Source organism: Hemiscyllium ocellatum, chromosome 14 (assembly GCF_020745735.1).
Source record: "Hemiscyllium ocellatum isolate sHemOce1 chromosome 14, sHemOce1.pat.X.cur, whole genome shotgun sequence".
In the NCBI taxonomy this organism is placed as follows: Eukaryota; Metazoa; Chordata; class Chondrichthyes; order Orectolobiformes; family Hemiscylliidae; genus Hemiscyllium; species Hemiscyllium ocellatum.
Window position 1 is genome coordinate 41,163,690 of NC_083414.1, and position 10,950 is coordinate 41,174,639.

Genomic DNA, 10,950 nt, shown 5'->3' on the forward strand with positions numbered 1-10,950 from the left:
TACAAAAACACAATGGGACAGAATCAACACTTCATCAGAGGCTCACTGATGATGTTACCTAGCATGGCGACAAAACATCTGAGAACAAATCTACCAGCTCTGTGAAAGAACTTAAAACCTGAGTCCAACTGAATTGATTTTTTGGGATATGAAATATTGAGTTCCAAAGACACCGATCCAAAGAACACATTTAAGTAAAAGTTCTATCACAATCTTTCGTAAAAAGGAAAGGAATTTAAATGGTTAATAGTGGATCCAACAAAAGCACAAGTTTTATAAATGACTCATACTGTAATTGAGTTTAATCAAGGCAATTAAATTGTTTTTATTATTTATTCATTAAACTTTCATTATTTTCCTCCTTAAAAACATTTTAAATATTAACTTTGTGATTAATTCAAAGCAGTCTTTTACATTCCCATGAAATTCTAATGTGTTTAGTGTATTATCATAAAGTAGTTTGTGGATTGAAGATTAAAGTTTTATGGACTCTATGCATTCATTGGCTATAGATCATAGATAAATCGAATGATAATCACATTTCAAAATCCATTTTTCCTTTAATTAAAAATATATCATTGAACAAAATGCAATATGTACTTCTAACTCCAATTATACATTGTTCAACAGAATTGTGCAGATTGTACAATTGAACAAATATTGACTAACTAAGAAGGTACACATCTATTTAAAATGTTCCTTTCTTATTTCTTGAAATCATTCAGTGTTTTTGGTGACTGAGGTTTCGTAGGCTCAGCTTTTTCTGTCACAATGTTCATGTTTGCCTCCTGTGACTCATTTGCTTCCTTCCACTTCCTTGCTCCTGTTTTACTGTTGTATTCATACCACCTCCCTGTAACTGAATTAAACACATTGATTATTTGCACTGGAGACATCATTACTTAGGTATTAAAGCACGGATAGAATAAAATCTGAATTAATACTCAGTAGTTCTGTGAACTGCCTATTAAAAATGAGTTAAACCTCAAAATTTGCAGTCCACTGAAGATGCATTTGAGCTAGTTCATTAATCCCAGAAGGATTATACAATTGGTCTTGCTGGGTGAAATGACTTTAATTTTTAAAATTAATTTGAATTTGATCCCTACACTTTTTTTTTCAGAAGTGAAATGAATGGAGTTGAGATGGGTAATGAATCTTAGGAGTAGTTACTCTTTAATCAGTGGTTTGTTTTTTGCTGCATTGGAAAGTAGCTGTAATAAGATAGCAAAAACTACCCCCTTCTTGATGCTAATTTGAATATTTTGTTGGAAGAGGTATGGTTGAGGATGGTAATCATATTTGAAGCTGGCCTTTCAGTCAAATAAAATATTATAAATGATAGGAAGCAGCTGTATATAAAATTGTCAGATATTAAGATCACTGTGATAATATTACCTACATTTGACACCTCACATTAAGCCTATCTCCACAATTTGTAAGCCACAAGCACCTAGCTGGAAACAAGGTCTAACATCAACCATGGAACATGAGAGGAAATAGCAGAAACACCAGTATCTTTGACATATGCATATTCCAATGGATAACACTTAATGTTGAAGGTTCAAATATCAGATATAATTGACACTGCTGTATCCAATTAAAATAAAATTTAAAAACTGCATTTTTATTGCAGCCCTTAACATCCTTAGGACATCCCAAAGTTCTTCACTCATAAGGCATACTTAGAAAGTGTAGTCTTTCTAAGTGTGGTCTTTCAAAGAGTACTTAAAAGATTTTGGTTATTATTCACCCATTCATCAGATAGGAACATTACAGGAAAGACCAGCTTTTATTACCCATACGCAATTAACTTTGAGAAAGTGACGCTTGTCTTTAGTAATTTAATTGGTCTATTTGTGTTTATGTTCAGTAATCTGTGTATACAGTACTCGTTTGTTGAAGCCTGCAGATGGATCTAGAGCGTGAATTGACTGACACTCTCAGAAAGCTCTAGAAATGGGCCTGGATTCTGGGTTGAGACCATGTGCAAGGTTATCTGCTTCATGACCTGGTGAGAGTAATGGCTAGCATGATGAACTAATCAGCCAAAAATTCTCACAGTCGAGACAAACTTGAGGAATTAGTTCCTCTAGCCTTGCATGCCACCTCATTAGAGAGGGAGGAATTAATTAATCAGGGAGGTATTGTGAATTCAAGGGGGAATTGGATGATTATTTGAATAAAAACAAACATGCAAGGAAAAGGGAAAAAGCAGGAGATTGGCATTGGGTTGTGATGTCCATTCAACCAGTTGGTGCAGGCACAATGGGCTGAATAGCCATCTTCTACACCATGACACATTCTATGATTTCTGACATTCTCCTCAGTCAATTTGCTTGCCATTAGGTGATGAGAAGTCAACCTGTATTCATTTGCATCTCATTAATTACTCAAGTTGCTAGAATTGACATTTGGCAATTAATTTCTACCCAATAGCAATACTCAATGCTTTAGAAAATTGACTGCATGAAGCAGATGTTTGATTTGATTTGATTTTCAGCCTCCAATCCAGGTAAGTTCTTTACTTTGGCTGCCTCTAGCTAAACATTGTCCAAGCTCATTACCTTCACATTTGCCATAAGCTCCACTCTACAACTGCAGTAAGTATGTTGAAGGGAACCAAGACACAATGTGGCCCTGGTCTATCACAGAACCTGCTGGAAAATAGCAATGCACTGATTTTTGCTTCAAAATGGCAGCTTAGTGCAAAGAATCAGGCAACAGAATGTGTCTGAGAGTTCACCAAGTGAGAGGGCAAAGCAATAGCTTGTGGCAGGAAAAAATAGTGAAGCATCAATTTGAAACGGAGGGTATGTGTTGCTGCTTCAATGCCAAGGTGGTGCAAGTGCCTGCAGCAAATGTGATAAACACAGTGTATGTATATGAAGGTAATGTGTGAATGCATAACGGGAGGCATACTTAGTCAGGTGAGGGAAATCCTGTCAATCAGGAAATACCACCAGCTAGTTCTGGGGCTGGACCATTTCTAATCTGAGGGTTGGCCATGGTCAATCAAATGGTGGGTTCAGTTGAAGTCTAGGCATCAGTGCCATTTCAAAACAGGGGCAGGGCAGTGGTCAGTCCTGAAACTCATTCAAAATCATTCCTGGCCTTGCTTATCTGGTATTCAGGAGCATCTTGTAAATTCAATTTGGGAATCAACCATAATCAGTCTGGGATGTCCTGCAACGTGTGCTGAGGATGTATCATAGTTATTATGCGAGTGGGTTATACATTAACTGACGATTTATAGGGTTTGTTTATAGTGCACTGAGCCTACAGAAAGTTCATGTGTAGACTGATCTGATGTAATGACTGCTTGAGGAAATGGTACTGTCATTGGAAGCAACTGAATGTAGTTGGATGGAATCGAGCAGAATAAAGGCGAGGAGTGGATGGCTTATCATATGGGAGTGTTTGAGGACTCTGGATCTGTATTCCATGGAGTTTAGAGGGATGAGGGGGGCATCTGCTGAAGCTTACAGATTGCTGAGAGACCTGGATAGAGTGGATGTGGAAACGATGTTTCCCCACTAGCAGGTATGTCCTGTACACAAAGAGCAGAACAAATCTAACCCAGCCAATTACCAGCCAATCAGTCTACTCTCCATCATCAGTTAAGTGATGGAAGGAACTGTATGTAGATGTAAGTCATCAACAGTGCTATCAAGCAGCACCTACTCAGCAACAACCTGCTCAGCGACACCCAGTTTGGGTTTCACCAGGGTCACTCAGCTCCTGATCTCATTACAGTCTTGGTTCAAACATGGACATCAAGGCCACATTTGACCTAGTATGGCATCAAAGAGCCCTGGCAAAACTGGAATCAATGGTTATCAGGAGTAAACACTCCACTAGATAGAATCAGACCTGGCACAAAGGAAGATGGTTATGGTAGTGGATGGTCAGTCATCTCAGTCCCAGGACGTCCCTGCAGGAGTCCCTCAGAGTCCTAGGCCCAACAATCTTCCGCTGCTTCATCAACGACCTTCCTCTGTCATAGGGTCAGAAATGGGGGCGTTTGTCGATGATTGTACAGTGTTCAGCACCATTTGTGACTCCACAGATACTGAAGTAGTCCGTGCTCAAATGCAACAAGATCCAGACAATATCTAGGCTTGGGCTGACAAGTAGCAAGTAACTTTCACACCACACAAATGCCAGACAATGACTATCACCAATAAGAGACACTCTAATCACCACCCCATGACATTCAATGGTATCGCCATCACTGAATCCCCCACTGTCAACATCCCTGGGATTACCATTGTCCAGAAATTCAACTGAATTCACCACGGAAACACAGTGGCTACAAAAGCACATCAGAGACTAGGGATACTGCTGTGAGTAACTCACCTCCTGACACCCCATAGTCTATCCACCATCTATAATGCACAAGTCAGGAGGGTGATGCTGACTTGCTTGGATGGGTGCAGCTCCAACAACATTCAAGAAGCTTGACACCATCCAGAACAAAGCAACCAGCTTGATTGGCACCACATCTACATACATTCAAGCCCTCCACCACCAGTGCTCAGTAGCAACAGTGTGTACTATCTACAAGATGCACTGCAGAAATTCACCAAAGATTCTTAAATAACACCTTCCAAACCCACGATGACTTTCACCTAGAAGGATAAGGGCAGCAGGTACTTGGGAACACCACCACCTTGCAAGCTCCCCTCCAAGCCACTCACAGCTCTGACTTGGAAATAACGACTGTTGCCTCACAGTCGTTGGGTCAAAATCCTGGAATTCCCTCCCTACCAGCATTGTGGGCCAACCCACAGCAAGTGGACTGCAGCAATTCAAGAAGGCAGCTCATCACCACCTTCTCAAAGGCAAAGAGGGATGTGCACACAGTGACACCTAACAAATAATGACAAAAGAAAAGGAGAGATCAGGACCCAAAGGCACAGCATCAGAGTGAAGGGAGGAGCCTTTAGAACTGAGGTGAGAAGGAATTTCTTCAGCCAGATGATGGGGAATCCGTGGAACTCATTGCCGCAGAAGGCTTTGGAGGCCAAATCATTGAGGGCATTTAAGAAAGAAATACATAGGGTTTTGATGAGTAAGGGGATCGAAGGTTACATAGAGAAGGCAGGAAAATGGGGTTGAGAAACATATCAGCGATAATCAAATGGCGGAGAAGACTTGATGGGCCAAATGGCCTAATTCTGCTCTTATATCATAGTTTTATGGTCTCGTGATTGCAAAGGGGGATCAAAGAAAGCCATGGTCACTTCCACCTAAATTTGGGGAGAGTGCAGAGCCAACAAATGCATGAGACCTCAATAATACTTGTCTCCCACAGTCAAATGGGAACATTGATCTTAAGATAAAGCAGCTCAACTGAAACAGTTGGGTAGTTGACAGCTCACTAGATAAAAGCCATACAGTAGGCAAGGTGCCGAATATGTAAGGATATTGTGGGTCACAGAGGAAGCCTGCAACCCTCTGCAGCAAAGACATATTGATTCAAAGATCAATTGTGTAATGAGCTTCCAACATTAACAAGGCAGCACATAGTGGGGGAAAGGGAAGGCATGTCTTTTTTTGAAAGGGATAGAGTTGATGATTAGAATGCAAGGTCAACTGAGGGGCTACTTCAGCAATCAACATTCCAGTGATTACTGAATTCTAACCATCTGCCTTCAAATCCATGGTAAGCAGCACTTCAATATTTGTCATGCAGTGATTCTGTCCCTAACACTAGGCTAGGAGATCTAGCTTCAATTCCAACCTTCCCAAGAAGTGTATCAGAACATGTCAAATTGATTAAAAATCTGACCCCATATCATGAAGTACTGAGGGAGGGAACACTGTAGCCATTGCCTGCGCATTCTTTCACTTATGAGCTCTTAATGAAATAGTAAGACTACGGTGGACACTGTGCAAGTGAATATCTATAAAGTGCATATTATATATAACGATTGAACATTCAGAGACCGTGGCCTAATTGAACCCCTCAAGTGTGGGGTCAGCCTCCTTTGCCTCAGCTGCCACCTAAAATTATAGGTGCCTATAGTGTGGAAGCAGGCCATTTGGCCCATTGAGTCCACAATGATCCTCTAAAAACCAACCCACAAAGACCCACCTTCTCACCTACCCAATCCCTGTAATCCTGCATTTCCCATGGCTAATCCACTTAGCCTGCACATCCCTGGACATTATGGGACAATATGGCATGGCCAATCCACTAAACCTGCACATCCGCGGACTGTGGAAGCATCCAGAGGCAACCTAGGCAGACACAGAAAGGTTGTGCAAACTCCACACAGGTGGTCACGTGAAGGTAGAATTGAACCTGGGTCCCTGCCTTCTGAGACAGCAATGATAACCACTCAGCCACTGTGCACTCATCAGTGGGGTGACTGGCAGAGGCGAGGTGGTGAGTCAAGGAAATTCTGGAGCTCCAGCCATGAAAAGGTTGGGGTGCCTGTCTGTTTCTCCTCCTCCCTATTAGTGCCTGCTATACCACTCTGTCTCCTTGAGAAGTAGGAGCACCTGGAGTGAGCTGAACTCAAGACTACAGCAATGGAAACCTGATCTGAGCAACATTTCAATTATAATTTAAAGATGGACATTATATTTGAATTAAATAGCCAAAACATGTCCACAATCGCTATTGGGTCCTGAGGAGTTCAAGCTGTCATTCATTACCAAAGCTTTTAAATGAAATGAGAATATCAGGTGGAATTCAAGTTGCTTCATAGTGAGCAGACCAGGACATTTTGAGGAGAGTGATTGTTAGCATACTTTTCTTTTACCTGTGAGTGATATAGAGCATCCACCTCATCAAGTTGATCAAATAGAAACACAAACTCCAATTTATAGATCTAATTACAGACCTAAAAAAACTTTAGATCTCAAAAATGATTTCTGTACTTGGGGAAAACAGACAAGTTGATTTCTAAGAAAAGGGTTGATGTTTATATGTTTGTTGCTTTGGATGGATGATTCAATTCAAACAAGGTCTTTAGTTAAAAAGGGGAAAAAATGTTAATGATTTATTTGACCTGTGTTTGATTATGGTCGGCTGTTCACTGAACTGTGTTCCCTGTACTTAACTTTTCAACGATAAATCAGATGCAAAACATACACAGCACCCTGGCAAAAACAAAGCAGTGGTGATGAGAAACTCTCAGATACAGCAAAGCCATTTCAGAGATCAGTTTAAAGTCAATCACAATGCTGTGGTATTGGTGACACATCAAGTTCACACCAGATGAGGGCAACAGACTTTATTCCTAAAGATATTAATGAACTGTCATTCAATGGTTATTTTTATTGATATCAGTTTGTTATTTACTGCAAATTTTTAGTTAACTAATAGAACATTTTAAATTCTCTTTCTGTTGTATCAGAACATGAATTTATATATCTGAATCATAGTCCAGGTGACATAGCCACTATTGCCGATAGATATCAATTAGGTAGTGAAGTTAACAAGCACAGTATTAAAATTTCAAATTTAATTTGCAATACTGAAACCAATTATGTTTGCAATAAATTGCATTGGAAGGCTTGGACTAAATCAATATTCAGGCCACATTTACAGCAAGCCAGCTCCCAGCATGATCTGGCTGCTCATACTGAGCTAGAAATTTGTGAGGGTGAGCAAATCAGTTGTTCTGATGCTTCCTAATACTTACCTAAACTCATAAAGTGGATGCCTAAGATTGGGTGAGATATTAAAATGCTTGTGATGGTTTGATCATGTTAGTATGGCTACTGTCTTAGTGAAACATGCACTCTACAATTACAGCACCTTTAGTTTTGGACAACTGACAATGTTCTCAAATAGCTGAACTCAGAAGTCCTGGAAGTGTTATATAAGGTAATGGCTCTAAATGAATGAATGTAGAAAATACAACAGTTCCACCCAACCTAATAAAATCCCTGTCTTTGGATGGAGTAGTATGAGTCATGTACAAGGTCCCAAGGAAGGCCGAAATAACAATCCTGCTTGTTGATACATATTGATATTTGCACTGGTGCCAAGCTAGTTAAAGTTAATGGTGTCTATTGTTATTGTGTGAAACATATCTCTTCTTGTTAAAACTCTATAGTGGTCTATCCATTACAACTAATAATTGGATAGGCCTTTAGAGCTGGCACCGAAAGGAGAATTTTCTGCAGTAAACTACTCCAGCCACAAATCACTACTTGTAATGAGAAGATACAGGGTGTATGTCAACATTTGCAGGTATACTTGGGATTATTCACTGAAGGCAATGTGTACAGAGTTAGATTTGGAATCACGATCAAAGGGTGCAACTTTTGTGAACTTATTAAATTGTAACAATTACTTATCCCACACTGTAAAAATCTCTCCTTTCCAATTACTGCCCTTCCTCGCCCCATAACAAATAAGTCGTCATCATGGCAGAGTGAAAAACAACCTGCAGCTATGTCCACAGACACTATTTCTGCCATTGTTTTTCTGATCAGCCATAATAAAGTACAATCATATGCAGTGGTTAGTGAGTATACCACAATGCAGTTTGCTTTCCTTTTCCCAGATATTCATGACAGAAATCACTCTAGCAGATACTAGAAAGCTCAAAATTAGAAGTTGTGAATTTGTTTGTGAGGCTGTGGCTACTAAATCATCCAGCAGAGCTGATAACCTATATTATCTGTATAAATAAATAAATGGACTTGTCTCTATGCATCGGAAAAATATCATCATACATTACCTGGATCAACAGCTTGTCCATTAAAGACAGTATCATACTTAGTTACCTCCTGTGGGGAAAGGACAATTATGTGTAAGTCAAATTGATGGTGTTTAGTCATATTCAAATGTTGGTAATATTTATTTGCTTGTATACACTTTAATTATGTAGTCCCATTCAATCTTTGCAATAAAGATATAAATCAGAGTTCCACGTATGCTGTTTAAATATATGCAGAGTTGCGATCATCAGTTTCCAGCTGCTGGAGAAATTTCTAATGTTAGAACAGAGTTGACAAGATAACAATCTCTTTTCTACATTAAGAACGTAAAGGCAGTGGTTTAAAAAGTCGTTTCCGCATTTTAGCTTTGTGAGGCCAACTCTGCCAGGTAGTCTTCCTGTCAACACCCATTGCTAATTGCTGAGAAATTATTTGGTATTGTGCGAATGTGAAAGACTTAACTGCCACAGCAGTGCCAACCATGCAGGTTAATGGGAATAAACTCCACTTCAACCCTACCATGGTAGTTACTGGGAATAGTTTGATCACTGCAAAAGATCACCTTTTAGCATATACATAACTTCCTCCAGCAAAATTTATAAACTTCAAATTTTGCCTTTTTGCTTCCTGAACACTAACAAAAAATATGATCGTTATGTAATAATATTATCTTAATGGGTGGTACAGTGAATCAGTGGCAACAGCGACGCCAGTTTGACTCCAACCCATTTGACCATCTGTGTGGAGTTTGCACATCTATGAGGGTTTCCACCAGGTACTTCACTTTTGTCTCATTGTCCAAAGATGTGCAGGTTAGATGGATTGGTCATGCTAAATTACAAGGGATGTGTAGGCTAGATGAATTAGCCATGGTAAATGTGGGGTTATGGGCTGGGTCTGGGTGGGATCTCTCAGAGGGTCGATATGGACTTGTGGGCAAAATGGCCTCTTTCTGCACCATAGGGCTTCTATGACTTCTAATATTAGACTCAAAACAAAGTTCCCTCTAATCCTACCTAACAGTGCGCTTTAGTAACGAACCTCTTATCTACCAGACCACTGTAGAATCATTGTCATAGACAATTTCCAGCATGAAGAAAGGCCCTTCTAACATTTTGTCTGCACTCATCATCAGGTATCTATCATTGTAATCCCATTTTCTAAAATTTGCCACATGACCTTGTACATCATGATGTTTCAAGTGCTCGTCTAAATAATTCTTAAATGTCTTAATGTTTCCCACCTCACCCACCCTTACGGCAGTAAGGTAAGCACTAAATTCTGGATGAAAAAAATGTCTTCGCAAATCCACAATAAACTTCCTGCTCTTTATTTTAAAATTTTAACTATTTCAAAATTCCTGTCCCATCCTTGGGGTCTTTCTGAATAACATTGCTGATCAAGGATTGTTCAGGAGTGTTGAAGCGGAGATTTGTTGGAGTCAAATCCAGTTGCTTGAGATGAAAGGAAAGGCAGAATATCTCCGTGCTCCCATTTCCAGCTTTTCATTTCATGATCTTCTTTTTGTAAATTAATATGTTGCAGAACATTTCACTGCATTACTTTCCACCTATAAGGGCTGACTTTATAAAACCACATTCCTAGTGGGAATGCAGGGACTACTCTGAGCACATCAAGAATAATTCTATTCAATAGAGAGAAATTTATGAAAAGCTTTGCTGTGATTATTGTATATTGGTTCCTCACAAATCAGTGACCCTGCCAGCAACATAATTTAGTAAAATCACCCCTTCCATAAAATATTTTGCTGAGCTGGAAATTTAATACTTACCGTTACAACTTCTAGCTTTTCTTCATTAGGTTCTATGTTTAAAAAGAGAACAAGTTTACCAAAAAAATGCTATTAATTAGATTCATTTTTATTGTGAATTCAGGGTTTATTTTAATCAGACACAATACTCACCTGGAATGTCAATCTTGACTCTACAAATGCAACAAGACAGAGAAAGTTAATTAAAAGGGAATCATCACAAAACTATCAAGCTATTTTAGTTTAGTTATATATATTTCCTTCAAGTAAACCACAAAAAAAGTAAGTCAAAAATTGATTACTGATGGAGGTTTTAAAAAATGGGTGAGATTTCATTAGCACCTTTTCTTGGGAGCTACTGTTGTGTTATGCCTCATGGTCAATACTTCAGTCTGCCTTTCTGCTCAGTATATCATCTCCTTATTATAGCATGTGACCCGAGGATATGAAGTTTCAGACTTCATCTTGCCTCAGATCACTTGAAGCATGACACT

The 10,950-nt window shown here is 39.3% G+C and overlaps 1 long non-coding RNA gene across 1 annotated transcript; it reads right to left on the reverse strand.

Annotated features, from left to right (window-relative positions):
• Window positions 1-809: 809 nt before the first annotated feature.
• Window positions 810-10,629, reverse strand: LOC132822134 (uncharacterized). Its single transcript, XR_009645403.1, has 4 exons — window positions 10,610-10,629; window positions 10,478-10,509; window positions 8,706-8,754; window positions 810-859 (listed from the first exon to the last, which is right to left on the reverse strand). It is a non-coding gene; the product is annotated as an uncharacterized LOC132822134 (long non-coding RNA).
• Between the last annotated feature and the right edge of the window lie 321 nt (window positions 10,630-10,950).